Here is a 17,629-nt window from a genome sequence, read left to right as displayed (position 1 = left end):
TTTTTAAATTTCGGGACAGACTAAAATTAAAATTCGAATATTATTTAAAATTTGACACTGCGATGGTAGCGCCGTCTGTCGGATCCAATGTAAAACATTCCAAAATCAACAACAACTAATAAATTGAAAATTAATTAAAAAAACATTGTCCAGCGGACAAAATTGTGAATCTAAACCATTCCCAGATCCCCTTGAACACACACAAAAAATTTCGTCTAAATCGGTCCAGTCGTTTAGGAGGAGTTCAGTCACATACACACGCACACAAGAAATATATATATTAAGATATAGTTTCTGTCATTAAATACCAGAGCAGGCACATTTAGAATATTATTTGTCAGTATATCTACCATTTTCTTTATCAGGCAGAGTACTTCATTAGAAACAAATAATAATTTAAATAATATGTTCAGTAATCTATTTGGTACATAATTTTGCAACACGCGTTATCAGAATTTTCTGTCATATGACGTCAAAGAATAATAATTCAAATTACTAAACTGCCTGAAACTAGATTTTACATGTTCTAAGCCATGACAATTTGGTATATAAATATCTAGAGTATGTGTTTTGGTTTTATTTAAGTTACTTACTTGGTAGACAGATATATATTATATATGTACCATTTTAAAAATACCCATGTAATTTCTATAAAGATTCAAATAAACAAATACGTGATTAAATAATTATTAATCACCACCAGGATAAAAGCTTTAATTACGTAAAGAAGTTTCATGCTTATTCGTCAAGCAGAATATTTCACATCGTGTACAGAAATCGCGTAATAGCAAATTTAACGATACTGTTAGCTGTATTAAATGACAGTGACCATGGCCACAGCCTACATTTGCGAAATGAGATCATTTATATGCTTGTTTGTTACGCAAAATGGACTCGATTTTTAAACGGGGTTTTTCGTATATTTCTATTTAAAGGGTAGATCTTAAGCATTTTTATTTGAATTGACATGGCATTACTAATTCGCAAAACTTTATTATTACTAGAGCAGTAGCTCAGGTAATAAAAATGTTTTAATTTATTAAAAAAATATGTTGTTTCTCCGTGAATATATCACAAATGCAATAACGATTTACTATCCGTAGTTGTAAAACTTTGAGTAGAATATTATCAATTCTCAAATATATTCTCTGCTGATACTTCTCTAAAAGGTCATAATGCTCACTTACATAACGACGCTCTATTCGCAAGACACGTCTCAGTAAATAGCACTTGTATGCACAGACCACATCCGTTCAACACACACATAACTCGAATATACGTATACACACACACAGCCAGACCAACCGGCCCAACCGCTTGATCGACTATCGATTGTAGTTTTATATACGCCCACAAATCACCAGTGTTGTCTTTTTCTCGTTTCACATGTGTGAGTGAGCATCGGCACTTCTAATTACCTCTATCTATAGTTTATCTATAAAATAAATTCTCAGTACCAACTTTATAGAATTAGCAAGTAATCTTTCATTAATAAAAATAAGAAAATACCTTTATATAGGTGTTCAAAATTCATTATAAAAATCGCGTGTTGTATTATGTACCGCATAACTTTCTTTGTCGCAAGTTCGAACCGAAAATGTATGCGCATATATAACTCACTCGAATACAACGTTGGGTTTATTTTTTCAACAGTGAAGCTCGCTTTAAAGCAAATTGGTCTCGTCTGTCACGCAGAGGGTTTTCCCCAGATGTTACGACGCGGTAATTTTTTCTATTTCGCTCGCTTGCGATAAAACAGCGCCACTTCATAATTCCGCGTTTTCAAGTGGCAGCAAAGTTTTTTTATTTACTTACTTTGATATTCGATAATGATTTTTTGCGTATATATCCTTTTTTACTAAATGTCTTATCTCGGTAAAAACATCTTAAAATATGCAGCGAATATTAGCGGTAAAGAAATCTTAAAACTTCTGAAATCACCTACCAACGAGTAGTCATGAAATCTATAATTTTCTTACGTCACTTCGGTTTGTGTTGAAAGTGGTTGATCGAAACCTGGAGGGGTCTGCCCCCTCATTGACCTATTAAAACTGTAATTACTTATCGTCTTTGTGTATTGTTATAAAATGAACATTTTGGCGTTTTGTTTGGCGGATCATGCTGTGTAGTGAAGTCGCTAATCTATCCGTCTAAAGTAGCTAAGTACAATTAGATTATCTTAGGTAACGTATTTCGTCTAAGTGTGAAAAACTAGTACTACTTTTTTCTAAATTTAAAATACGACAATGTATTTTTTGTTCCGCCACAAAACATTTTTGATAGCGATATTATATATGACCCGTAGTCGATCGCGCTTAGTAGGCTGTTTTTCGAACGAGTCCTATTCTAGCTGGGTAGTATAAAAGCCGCTAACAAATGACGACCATCGCGGAGCGGGCATGTAATAAAACACTCTACTGTTATTGCTCAGCGATTCCGATGGCTGAAATACATAAAATTCTAGTTATATTGTCGCTTCAGCGAATATCAATGGAATTTTCTTCTATAAAAATAAAGAACAAAGAAAATTGGTTTGTCACAGGATGTTATATAACGTTTGGCCGAGCATTTTAGACGCGTCAGTTGTCTAGATGATTTTTTAATCATTGACTAATTGGAGTAATTAGTCCTTAAGACTTCATTAAAAATGTTATTGTACGCAGTGTCATACAATATTTCCGTAGACAAAGGGTATGCTAACAATGGGTAATGTATTTCTGAGACAAAGGGAGGTTTGTGTGTAGGTACATACATCCCGGAGGAATGTTAAGGGAAACTGTCCCAAGATTCGAGATACGACCTTGTCCCCCATCTAACTCATTTATCGAATGCTTTGTGTGCCTCCTGAATACTATGCCTGTCATTTTGATATCGCGACATGACGCAACGTGACTTGCCGTCCAATATTATTTAGGGGAATTTCAATGCTGCATAGAAACGTGTTGGTAAGGGCCCACGCGTATTTTTATTGGTGATATGTATAACAATAAAACTAGGGATCTGTCTTCTGTTTTGAGAATTCTCAATGTTTGTCTGATGAGAATTCAATATCCACTTTTGAATTCAGCTTCTGCGTAAGCGTGCGGCTTAGTTGTATAACTAGCCAATATAAAAACACAATTACTCATCTCCCAACGAGACGCAATAGTAATTCGAAAACTTGCTCTCGGGAGACAAATATTAAAGCAAAGTTGTAAGCGCTTTTATTCCAGACTCTGCCATGAGTAGTTTGGAAGTTGCGCAGAGCTTACAGTTCTTGCTAGTTTTCATTACTCTCTAGGGTAGTTTAACATGTGCTTTTGCTTAATAAAATCACTTATTATGTACTTAAATCTTGTTCTTAGTTGAAAATGAACATACTACATACTCTTGTTACATTTTGTTTGTTTCTAACGAACTGTCGAAACTTAAGTAAATAATTTTCTATGTTGGCATTTAAAACTTTCCAAGCTCCAGTAGTGATTATCCATTTAAGTATGAGCATTTTGTTGTTTATCGCCGAACGGTCTCCAGGTGATAAAGAATTTATAGCTCTATTCAGGGAGCCCATAGCGGTGTCTTTATGCTTTTCTCCCCAATTGCTGGCCTGGCAAATTCTACAATGTATGATTGTTATTGTAACTTTGTAGGAAGGGGAACGATGGAAGATGTAATAAAAATAATCTTGATTTTTGTTTGAGTTGCAACCTTGTTAATATTATTTAGTACTTGTGTTCAGAGATATAGTTTAGAAGTTTAACCTCCAATCGGTGTTTGTAATGTGTTTTGGTGGAAATCCTGTTATCTGACGGGAAAACAATAGGTTTTCAAACAGACTTTATGTGAGATTACTTATTCATATTATATATATATATACATCTCATGTCGGAGAGTTAATGACTGTAGGTAAACAATGAAATAATACCGAATAGTTGTTAAAATTATTATTAACCATAATATATTAGGTATTCGCATTCTAAGAATTTTGAATATCTCGTGCCTTTATAGGCATTTTATCGTATCGCAGCCGCGCTGGAATGAGTTTGAAACTCGACTTATCGTGTTGGTGATTACAGTATAATTGCGTCTTGTGTAAGTCTCGTTTTAGCGAGGACCGCTGGTCAAGTTTTTACGGCTTCCGCTCTTTGACGGCCAAAAGCGAGATGGGATGCTTAATTGGATTTTATTTTTCATCGGAAACAGCCGTTGCCTCGTTTCCTGTTGTGTTGTTCGTTCACCTTTGTTGCCACGGTAGGTTCACTTGATACGAGAATTTTAGAAAATCTTTTGTTGTGAAAATAATATATTTTATTTAGTTTTTCTTCCAGTTTGAAATTGTTAAAACAATATTGTATAATTTTAAAATATATACTTTTACTTTTTTTTCAAATAAAGCCCATTTATTTTATTGTAGTCAAAAACCTAGTCTAGTTCTAAAAACATAAATTTCTCTCTATACAGAACGAACAAAAAGTTGAACTTCCTTGATTTTGTCGTGGTTAACTTGGTCTAACCAAGTTCAGAGTTTGGATAGGCAGTGCTTAGGAAGTTTCTGTACCAAGTTTTATTAAAAACTGAAACAAAAAGTTAGAAGTAATATATTCCGGTCTCACCTTGATCATTGGCAAGCGCTATTACGGAATTTATTAGCATTAAACTGATACATTAATAAATGTAAGAACGACGCGTTTGTTGTTTTTAATGTTAGTATTAGCTCTTAAGAAATATATCTGAAAGACGTCGACACGTCTTATTACTATATTCATAGAATATTTATATACACGATCCTTAATAATCACATATTTGATAAATGCATTCCATGATTATCTGTCCTGTTTCGGCAGTCGGATAGATGTTGTGTTACGAAAACATGCCGTTGAGTTCGCAGGCTCGCAGCGTCGAATTTGATACAGCGCTGGTGCTGAGTCACGTAAGTGCCGGCGGGTAGGGGAGTTCAAGGGGGGAGGGGGAATGAAACCGCTCTGCTCAGCCATCTATTGTGCACCTCAGTTTACTTACGGCTTTAGTAGCTCAAGATTGTTTTAACTGAATGAATACTCGAATTATCAAAATAAACGTTGAAATTAATACAACCAGGCATTGTATATTGTAAATGCATAAGTATCACCATTGTACCCTGCATATTGTTATTTTTTTGTTCGCTAAAAAATATTTAAGTTATCAATCCGAATTAATTTACTGTGAAAATACAACAGTCAATGTTTTAATACATTGCGCACAAGAACTACTAAATATTAAATGTTCTGTGGCAATTTTGTGGAGGACGGTTGTTTTTGCGAAGTGGTATGTCAGCGACATAGCACAGGCTGTGCGTTGTAGCGATTTTAAAACAATCGCTTAGAAAATTCTAGATTTATGTTTTGTTGCTAGGCTGTTTGCGTGGGTAGCTTCATTGTTCTCTGTTATTTGTGATATTTCTAAAATGTTATAACGTCAGGTTAGTCTTTTGTATTTTTTAATGGTATATTTATTTAAAGATAATATAAGTAACTTTAAATACAATTTGAATAACGTTGGTTTTATAATTAAAAGATCTAAATAAATGAAACTTACTAAAATTTGAGATCGAGAGTATAATTCGGCACGTTTGCTAAAACTACTAAGTACGTGACTTGGAGTTATACTAAAAAAGGTGTTTTGAATAAATATGTAATGTATATATGTATAATAATGATGAATCAGCATTCGGAAGCTGTATAAAATTGACAGAGCTAGCTGTCACCCCCCCTATCGGCCCCCTTTACGATGTCCCTGATGGATGCTAAAGATAAATTATTATTGTAGGTACGTTCACAATGAGGCTTTTTACTTTGTAGTAATTTGCAGACTCATTAAATTTGATATCTAAAGTAAGTGACATTATAAAAGTATTTTAGAATCAGGGTTTGTTCCTTTTCATTTAAGTCAAAAAAAATAACTTAAATTATGTACCTACATAGGATATTATTATACTTACTATTCTTCTTTATAAGTAATATTTTTTTAAATAAAAATCGTTAACTGAATGTAAAGCACCCAAGATACCAGTTTATTTTGAAATATGTATAATACAAGAAGTTAAATTTGTTATACATTTTTTAATATAAATTTTTAAACAAATATAATTAATTAAGTTCTTAACTCTGTTCATAATCAACGTATTCCTTATAAATATGTTGCATACATATGGCCACACTTATAATATATATTACGACATTTCTAAAATAGTTAAGAAAAATATTTTAATGTCAACGTCTGTTATTTTTAAATATGCTTTGAGGACGATAATAAAGAAAGTATGCCAGACCTGAATTGTATTAACGGAAAGAATTCAAATTACGTGCTATTTATCTTTTAGATTGGCTCGTACTAAGATTGAATGGATATGATCAATATATTTTAGTCACGTATCACTTAAACATTTAATTTTTCATTAATTTCAGTTTTACATTACAACGATCGGAAATGCCGTTTCTATTTGAAAAATGACTTTCCGCCTTATTGTTATGATGTTTTAATAAATGTCAACAGGGTTAATAAATTTCATCAGATTCATAATTCCATTTTCATTCCCAGTTTTTACTATTTGTTTACCAGAATGGCAGAATGTGAATTTTATATAAGGCCCATTACTTAGGCATAAAAGCTCTTACATTATTGACTCGTCAGATTTTCCATTTATATACACCATTATGTACTGTATTCCTTTTTATTTTTATATCGGAAATTAACGAAAAATATTTCTCTTAACGAAATTTACTCTTATCTGCGAAAACAAATTTACAGTTAAAAATAAAGGACTATTGAGCCCAATCTATTTTGGTGGTATCTATTATTCAACTCTCAATATAAAATAAACAATTACGGTCTCGATTTGAAAAAATATAATTAATGTTGTGTAGTAGTCGGATACACACTTGGTATATAATAGGTTAACTATATTTATTATCTTGTGCATCTTGTATAACAGTATATTTGCTCTTTTTAAAATAGTTTTTGTATTTGCTTTTGCGACTAAGTTATCAAATATTTGTGCTGCAAAGAAAGTGTCTGATAGTAAAATTGTAAGTAGGTTATCTTTAAAAGTAGAGTAAAAATAACACAGTGTAGATTCCTATTCTCATTTTCCAAAGGGCAAAATATATGGCGTTAAAATGAAGATTTGATTTCAATACGAATGTTTTTTTCTGTTTCATCTCAAATTTAGTCGGTTTGGCGTTTCTGAGAACAAAATATAAATAGTTTTGTTTTATACGCTTTTGTTATATATATTAATAACGAAAAAGAAACATGTAAATGTAACATGGAAATTGGAATAGATCTCTATTGATTTGATATACATATATCAATAGTGATAACTACATATACACATATCTTTTTTATGGAAGATTGAAGAGGTGCTTGCTAATCCTTTAAACTCACAGATACCACAAAATCTTATCTTGCCACTCCCTATGATAAAACTATAATAACAATAGAATTTAATTTTAAACCGGTTTCATTCAAAATTTTATCAAAAGATTAAATAATTTTAGATAAATAATGTAATTGGAAATTGTGAACATGATCGTCCTATGCTAAATTTTAACAACCTTTACAAAGTATTTCAGAGGAATATTTTTGAAGGTAATAAAGTTATGTATCTCTATGAATATTTTTTACCTCTTAGAACGTTGAACTCGCCAAATCCATAATACGATTAATTATGATAAACGATAGATTATAAGTACAGTTACAATTATTCGGTTTATCAAATAGAGATTTTGTTCTATGAACAGGTTTATAATTTTTATTCATACGATTTCATAGTGATTGTAGAATGTATAGGAAAAATAATGTGTAGTTATTAGTTATTACAGACATCAATCTTTATGCTTTAGTGAAATTGATGCGTATTTTAATAAAATAGGTATGTAAAAACTTAGCGGCATTTCGGACGAAGTTTTACTTATACATAAATAATATTTTAATTATTATCTTTTTCAATATTTTAAAATCGCTTCTCATGTTACTATAAGAAGTAGTAGAGAGAAAAATAAGAATTAGTTCGAGTGATATGCAAATATGATGACGTCACGAACGCGACACGTGTAGATAAAGAATGAATATTTGTACTGTAAGGCAATATCTTGTTCTAGATATTTCTATGCGGTTAAAAGAAGAAACTAACAGTACGGAAAAGGCGAAGTGTGACGTCACCACTATTAGTAGTGTTTCAGTCGTTTGAACTCTCGTGAATTGTATTTTACGAAGCACAAACGTTATTCGAAATAGTGGTGTTGAAAATTTATCTGGTTTAAATGTCCCTTATGATTCAGAACTTTATTTATTATCTTAGGCAAAAAATATTAGAAGAATAACGGATGATAAATAATATTATTGGGATACCTTTCGTATTTTATATATTTGGTATTAGTCATGATAGTTTTTTTTTCTTTAAAATAAATTACGAAAAAACTTCAACTGTGTTTACGTACGAAGTTCTCAAAGCTGAGGCACAAGAAACTTACTGCAAGAATGAACATGTTCGTTATATTATCACGATTATATGTATATCATAGCGTCATAAAAAATTATCGTCACATAATACTGTATTTTTTGTAATTATGTACATTTGTTTTAATCAATATTTTTCTATGGAAATTAAGTACGGTATACATTATATAACCTTGTATTTGCGACATTATAAACTATAATTCCATCCAATACATATTTAGTATGTATATAGATAAACGATTGTATAACGTAGTCTGATTCACTATCGCTCACGTGGCTTTCGCCGCAATCCACGCCGCGTGACTTGTATTAGCAAAGTTTTTTTTACTAAACCAATTTTTTTATCAGTAAATATGGATATTTACTTAGGTGGTATTTTAGGTCTTATTTTTTATATTGTTATTATAGTTTTAACTAAATATGCTGTAAGTATTATAGGTAATCGGGAAATCTAGAGGTCTAGGGAGATGTCAAGTTTCAGTTATTCCTTTTGTACGGTACGAAGTGAAAGGCTAATAAAATACACAAATCACTGATAATTTTGATCAATTAGGGGTTTAATCCATTAATTGATAAGGTAAACAGATTGTATAACGAATAAGGGATTTAATGTTACATAAGACAATTGCTGCGTGTGAATAATTTAATAAATTCAGGCAAAATACATTTTTATTATTTACTAGTGGACCCGACAGACGTTGTCCTGTCTTAACTATGAATATTATAGTGAAACTATAGTTTGTTTTTTTTGGCGCGTATATAATAAACAGTTTAGTTATTGTTCCGACACGGTAACAGGCGACGTATATCTGGCTATGTGAAAAACATTGTGTGTTTGTGATTTTGAAGATTAATTCCTCAAACAATTAGCGACCTTAATTAAACGATACTTATTTTCATTACATCCTCTTTGATGAAGCACACTGAAGCACACACACACAGCATTGTAGCACACGTTGTCAATGTTTTGTCAAACGCCATTAGGTCAAATCAAGAAAGTTTGAATTGTAAAAGCACAATGTACTGAAAAACGAATTTTCCACCTAATTTTTTGAATTTTTTTTCATAAGAAATTTCTCCTGACAATAACAGACAGAACAAAAAAAGAATTAACGAAATCGGCCATGCCGTTCAACGCGTGATGCCGTGACCAAGAGAAACAGCGTTTCATTTATATACATATATAAATTGTAATAAAGTATGTACGAGGATCTGTTTATGTCTGAAAGTGAAATATCCATATATTAATAATAGTTATCATACTTACCTATTTGCAAGATAGGTGTCTGTTTAAAGCAATCAGTCGTATAACCTGTGACACTATACCTGCTTATACAAATGATATCGGCCACGTCTTTATCTAATTGACACTGAAGCGACAGCCATCCTCAATGCCACCTGGCGCTGGAAACCAGTTATTGAACGCATCGTGAATCCAGTTTGCATATAAGATTGCCGCCTTTTTATGTAATTATGTATGGTATACATAGTTATAATATAAAACTTAAACGTATTTAGTTATATATGTTCCGTGTGTAATTTTATTAAATGCAAAATAATTTGATAATAGACTATTTTTTATTGATATCAGCTACTATAAATTTTGGTATATAAGAATTGCTCTTACTATAGAACTTTATTATTTAATTTGTAATTATTGTATTTTATGTATAATCGTTAAACAATTAACCGTAGTAGAGTGACCGCCGGCTTGAAATTATTCCGCTGATATCTGAACAGTGCAGCTTTTCCTGAGATTTGTCCACATTTCATTAGGAAGTATTTGATATTAAGGGTTAGGAGCAAGCTGTTTTGTCTGTCAACTTAGACACCTAATACGTATAATATATAATAATAATTTAGTAAATTGCGGTCTAAAAAAAGTTTAGTTTAAATTCTTCTAAACAAAATTGGGAATGAAAAAGTTGCATTACCGCATCCAGTACAAAATAACATCGCCAATCCAATGCCTCGTCAGCAAGTTTTTCAAGCCGCAAACCGGATATAAGGGAGCGTCGTTCCACTGATTGCAACTCTTTGAAAATTTTTCTTTTTACGTATTGATGTAGGTGCAGAATCAGCTCTATGGATTGAAACTGCTATCTTATCGATTTCAATCGGGTTGCTTAACGCTTTTGAAAGTGAAAGATAATTGAATTTAGTTTAACTAGAAGTATTGATGAAGTAGCATTTTAAAGTAGTGGAAAACAGAAAGCTTAAGAAAATCAAATACTCTAAACGCATTTAGAGTATTTGATTTTCTTAAGTTACAGTAGTGTTGGTTGGTATTGATTTAATATCATTGTGATATGATGTGATGAGTTATCACACACCCATGTATTTAATTAATAAGATTCACATACTGATCATTAATTGGAATTACTACATATTATACAGTTTATATTTACCTGGCGTTTGATTAACTACCTATAATTATTCATAAAAAGACATAATTGGAAACAATGGTAGCAACTGGATAAAAATAAACTCGATGAAAAGGTTTATCATAGTATGACTCATTGAATGACTATTGAATGAGTTTGGATTCTGTCAACTCGCTTGAAATTCTTGAACTGGAGCAGAGTTTAAATATTGTGGTACATTTTAGGTCTACGATAGTTGTGGCATGGTTATAGATGATTGCTTGATTGATTTTGAATTAAAGAATAGGAAACCTGTATTTACGAAATTTGAGCTTTACTGTGAATATGCTTGGAATGCATAAAATTACGCTAATTTTAAAGTAAGCGATACGAATTCAGCAATTTAAAGTGTTCGATTATTAGTCTAACACTCAAGATACGAGCTGTCGCATAGAGAGTATGTATGAAAGTCACCCCGAGGGGTGAAAACGGGGGTGGCAAGGGGCCAAGGTCGCCCTACGACATCGCGACCCAACTGCGCCCGAATCCATATCGAATGACTTTGAAGAAAATATACAAACAGCTCCCAGAATTGAGCTAGCAGACTGTAAACTTGAAGTTGTGTTTTTATCTATGCCAAGTTTGTGTTGGCAAGTATACATATCTAATTGTTTAAAGATTACGCTGTTCTTAAGTTTCGTCTTTCCAGTTTCTGAACCTCAACGGATTGGGTTTCACGATATAAAAATAAATACATGTTCCTAGTACAATTATAAGTTATGTTCTTCGTGTGTTGTCATTGAATGTTTGTAGCTTCAAGTTAACATATATGTAAGCATACGATCTGTTTAATTTTCTTCATTATAATGATTCTTATATGATTATTTTATAAAGAATGGGTGCAGTAACTGTTAATAATACAACTTTACTACATGATAACATTTAATAAACGGCGAATCTTAGGAATAATTTTATTGTTGCAGGTATGTAAACGATCCAATTAGCAACATAGCGACAGCCGACGTCACCACGGCGTGAGTCATTTGCGCCTTTCTAACTAATGAAACCATAACGAGAATATTGTTTCAAGAACGAAACATACGCTCAATTTAATTGTTATTAAATATAACGGTTCACTGGAAAATAACGGAAAGCGTTTAATATTTTCTTGTTTCTGTTATTGTATTGGTTAATGTAATTTATGTACGGGCTACTAACGACTTGTGTACATAAGAGCTTCAATTTTGCATCTCTTGAGATAGTCATAGTTACGGGTTGATGAATGAATGTACTGGCTTGAGAAAGTGTTACGACATTATAAACATATTAATGTAATTGAATACGTCAAGGAGAATTCAAATATTACTCTAGTTGTTTATAGACAATTCTACGTAGTGTAGTAAATCATCGGTTGGGCATTTTTACTCCTATTCGAAACAAATATTAATAAGTTCTAGTCATTAGGAGTTGGGATGGCGTCACTGAGTGGGTTATTCTATTTTATCAGCCTTTTTTAAAATCTATTACAGTCTTATATTAAATTCTAAAAAGATATTTGTCTCTCTTTGAACTTCATATTGTGATACTTTTTAGTTAATTTTATTAAAATATAAAATTTAGTTTTATAGTTATCATGAATTTGGATTAGGAATATCATTATATACATAAATATTTTACCGTAACCGCCTCTGCGCTGTGAGCCAAATGTCAACTGAACCCAACCCATTTCATGTCTTGGATTTCTGCGACATGACAACGACGCTTTCAAACCAAATCCCACCTTTTCCGGATAAGTTGATTTGTAGAATTCAGCAGATACTGTAGAAAATTTAATTTCAGTTTTTCCAAATTTATATATTACTTGACTATTATGGTGGGGGTCGGAAACTAGTTATTTGATATTGTAATAATTAATTACAATATTTAATACATTTACGTAATATTGAATGAATAATACATTATTCACACTTAATCGGATGAATCCAGACAAGTGTATCGATGTGACACCAGCTAATATTATAATTAAATTGGATTCAGATAAAATTGGGTTTATGTCACATTTTCATAGTTGTATATACAAATTGCTAGTTAAAACACCGTCTATTCGTGTGTGTTCCGTGGTGCCATGATTTTCACACTTTTTAGTACAGTAGGACCTCGGTAATCCGGAGAGGCAAAAACAAGACCCTTTTCGGATTATCGAGGAATCCGGATTATAGTATGCCATATTTATTGTTAATATAATATAATAAAACACATGTTTAACTTTAGTTTCTTTAATTAATTTTTAAATTATAGCATGAAGACAGAATGTACAATTCGAGCTTTCTTACAAATCATATCACCACTTACAGGAACATGCAATCGCCTTTGTTGCAAAAACCACGTAAACAAAGCATCTTCTAAAACAGGATTTTCCGATTGCTTCAGTGTTTTTCGTACACCGGCACCACTTTCTGTTAGGCTAAAAAACTTCAAGAGTTTGTTTTTGATTTTCTTTATGTCGCCTACTGTTGACCTGCCTATCCCAAACTTCCGAGCAATGACAGGGTATCTGTCACCCTTATCTAACATTTCTATAATCCGCAATTTGTCTTTTATTGTCAATGTAGAATGTTTACTTTACTTAATTACGTATTACACGAAAGGCGATGAACAAAAGACTGACGGCGTCGCATTGGCTCATGCCCCCCCGTGAATCTCTTGCCCGGCCGGATTACAGCGATCACCGAACAAGCGGGAGTCCGGATTACCGAGGCCCTACTGTAGTAACAAGTATCTAACTATTACATTTCTATCATGATATTATGTTCTATAGATTTTTATAAATATTTTATTATAAAATACATATTTCTTGGTTTTATTATGAATATCATTAATTTTATGTTCATATTTGATTAATATTTGAGTGTGACTATAGTCGATAACATGTTTAACGTCTAGATATTCGAAGCATCCTATTACTAGTAGGTATTATCGCTAACAGGAAAATAGACGTCTCAAAATAGAGCAATTGTACAACGACTCAGTCATTATTCACTTTTTGTTGGAGCGGCGCAGACCACGATTTGTACACGCTCCGCTTGATGCTTCTTTGTCATTTTTTGGACGGACCACTCCAATTTCCGGGCTGCGATAAAAAAAATATATTCGACGCGTTCGCTCCGCATTTTCCGCTTCATTAACGTTTCTGTTTCGAGTGTCTGTTTGTTATATTAATGAACTCTTTGTCCCACTTGTTCACGACATGATGCACGCTAGGTTTAATATAAGCTTCGTGGATGATTAATCTTTTTTAATCTCTCATTCCTAATAAACTACACTAAAACCAACTAGCTGAAATATATTTAATATCTTACTTAGCTTTGTTTTATTAGACTCGAACAAATTTATTAATTTTCGATGTGTCGTTCTGAATAAATTAGATAGATCCTTTTGTAAACGAAAATCTACTGAATAAACATGATGTTCAAATATTTGCCGATCGAAGCATGACCTTCAAACTACTATATTTGTACTAGCCGAAGCGTTGAGATTAAGTTGTGAAATTTTATATCTCCCAGCTGTATGACCTCTTGTCACCTTACTCACTTACACGCGGTTCTCGCCCTTATCGATGTTAATGTGGCGCAATTGAGTAAATATTAAATAAGCATTACACGTGCTATCTCGCTGACGTTTCGAGAATGTTCGCGGCCGCGTGGCTGCGCCCGCGCTAACAAACGGAGCACGTTTTAACGGCGACAAGCCGGTCCAATCGTAAATTGCATTTGGCCGTGTGAAAGGCGACCGCCAGCGTTGCATTCACCGTGTCGAATTTATCGCGAGATCGATACGTGTCTATACATTGCAGTAGGTACATCACTATATACAACGCTTACCTGCCGACGTCACCACACGTGGCGATATACTCGTATATAGCACGCACACATGCGGAGCGTTTATATGGAACTCGGCGATTACGCCACCTACCTACGTACAGACTATAGACCTGTGCGAGCGCGAACTGTAATAATAATAATTAGCGGCTTCGTTATTGTTATTCAAGCGGGTTTCATACGGCTTGTTCAACGCGACGATTGTCTATTTGGTATTTTATTGTTCGTGTCGCGTCCCTATTGGATTATGTTTGTCTGGTTTGCTTTGTGTGTTTGCCTGAAGGGGTGGACTGTCCGTGGTTCGTTCAACTTGTTGACAAAACGTTCTTAATTCATATCACGTTCAACTAATGCAAGTATGACGTTAAATTTTAAGAAGATATATAGGTAAGCTTGTCTCATATATCTTAGTTTTGAATCGTCCCAAAGTTTTGGGTTTTCACGTTTATAAACAAATGGAAAGCGTACTGTAATGCAGTTTTTGGGACATAAATAATTCTTCAACCTCTTTCTGGGTCAAAAATATTTGTGAATGTTATCTTATCTAAAAGTTTAGTACGGCATGTTTGACGCTTGTGTTGTAGGGTTACAGGTGTGATTTCGGAACACAATACTTATGTTTTTATCAGATTGTTGATGTACTTTTTACGTTTGCTTATTGCCGGTAAATCCCTGCTACTTTTCTATGTTAAATATTTTCCATCGCTCCATCTGAATGTAAATAAATTAAAACAGTGAAGTTTATTATCTTATATTATCGCATATATGAAATGACGTGTACATGAATGGAAAATCGTATTATTGATGTGGTCATTCTACATAATGCAAAGATTTAGTGGACATGGTTACAACACATTTAAAAACATATTTTATTCGCAATATCATCAAGGTCGTTATTTAAAGTACGCAGTTCACATTAGTCAACCTCAAGAGTGCCAATTCATATTTCGATGACGATTTTTCTCTTTTTTCTTCATTCGAATCATCAGCTTTAAATAAAATTTTAAACTAAGTTAATCCACATGACATTATTATTTTATTTAAATTTGAGAGTTTTATAAAATTAACTTAATGGTTTAGCTAATTTAAGTAAGATAGGTACTGGGCTCTATGTGCATTATGGAGAGTTAATTAAATTTAATAAGATGGATAACAAACCTATAATGATTGGATTGTAACTTATACTTGCGTTCTCAGTTAGAATTTGTTGTCACATGACTCGGTATTCAGATAACACGTTTCAATAATGATATTCCGTGCATGCATTATGCGGCGTTATCGCCGACGTTGCAAAATAACGAGGATCGTACAAGATGTCCCTTTACGTGATGTTGGAGATTTTGCCGAGATTGGCAATGTACGCTACCTAGTGAAAAACACGTAGATAGTGAAACAATGCGGTAAAAATGTCACACAAGTGCCAGAATGTATATATCCAAAGACAGTTTAATATTAAATTTCATTCCACGTGTAAGAGTATTTTTAATTGATTGAGATTTCTATGAGAATTTTTAAAGGCACATAAACGCTAAGTTTTCTACGAAGAGTAAGCTATATTTTTTTATCAGTTAATATGTATGTACACCGCTAAAATAAGCCATTTAATATAATTATATAGGTCTGCGATAGTAATATTTTTTCTAAAGTATTGTCGTTTTATCGTGCTAATACTTACGTACACATTTACGAAAGTTAGCGAAACGTAACTAACTCCATTGAGATGCGAAAGATAAAATGCAATAAACAACGTGTGTCCAACTTTCTAGTCGAGTCACGCTTGTTGTATACATATATACGTTATATACTCTACGTAAAGAGCTAGACTAGACCTACGCCACTGTAACTTTCTTTGATCCGACTTTGGTTTCCACAGCCCGTTTGCCGTTGGACCGGTTTCACGAATGAGACATATAGGGTTAGCAGTCGGATACTAAATGCCTAAGCCATAATGATTTCTTATATTTGAATATCGCTATAACATTGTTAATTGCGAAAAATACATACGGACTATTCTGTTATTGAAGATATATTTTTATCTTACAAATGCAGAACACGGATAATATTCTTAATTGTGTTTATGATAATTACATTCTCTTCTTAATCCGACTACGACTAAGATATCTAAAACAGCAACATGTTTTGAATTGAATTCATGCAGTAATATGCTCGTGTACTTTATAAAATAATTCTTTTCAAATCCAGCCAAGCGTCAGCCCTTACACAGGCCCAACGAGTGAACGCACTCTTACCTGCACCCAGTGCATATTGTATGCGCATTCTTGTAATTAATGCGCTTTTTAATGTTATACCTTTGATACGTTTTAAAATGTTCTTTCTTTAAAAGTCACAAGAGATTTTTATGCTTGGAACGTAGGCGAGCTTCAGAATGTTTTAGAGATTTTCTGTAGGTATGTAGGAAAGCTAATTTAAATAATAATACACTCCAAAAATTTAAAATCATAATTTGCCCTGCCTAAGCCGACTTGAAAACTCGTTTTATATTTACATTTTGCAGTATAACAGTTGCACAAAACAAAAATACATGTAATCATTTACGCAGTTATAACAAAAATACATGTTTGTATCCGCCGATGAAAGTCGGTTATATAAAACCACAAGTAGCTGCTATTGTAAATACCGATATCTTATTATGTGAATTAGGCAACAAAACGAGACGTTAACAACGAGGATACAAAACCAACAGACACGGTAACTGGCATTTTAACTTAGAACCGGCTTCGTTCGTGGGAAAGTCTTAAACCAATTAGATCGAACGATATAGCGCACCCGTTGCGATTTATTCACTCCGTGATATTTGTCACGATTGTGAACAGAATACTAGAAGTTGTGACTGAAATTGTCAAAATCCATGCGAACAATCGAATTATTGTGTCCAACATGTTTTTAGAAATT

The 17,629-nt window shown here is 32.8% G+C and overlaps 1 protein-coding gene across 2 annotated transcripts in view; it reads left to right on the top strand.

Annotated features, from left to right (window-relative positions):
• Nucleotides 1–17,629, top strand: part of LOC110998778 (C-terminal-binding protein) — a 53,090-nt gene that overhangs the window by 1,697 nt on the left and 33,764 nt on the right. The window contains exon 1 of one of the 2 annotated variants that reach the window (XM_022267559.2): nt 14,964–15,103. The exons of the other annotated variant lie outside the window; for it this stretch is intronic. The gene's annotated coding sequence lies outside the window, so the exon portion shown is untranslated. Of the gene's footprint in view, nt 1–14,963; nt 15,104–17,629 lie in introns of those variants that run through there. 2 annotated transcript variants of the gene reach the window in all.

Source organism: Pieris rapae, chromosome 11, assembly GCF_905147795.1.
Source record: "Pieris rapae chromosome 11, ilPieRapa1.1, whole genome shotgun sequence".
NCBI lineage: Eukaryota > Metazoa > Arthropoda > Insecta > Lepidoptera > Pieridae > Pieris > Pieris rapae.
This window is presented reverse-complemented; position numbering and strand designations above follow the sequence as displayed.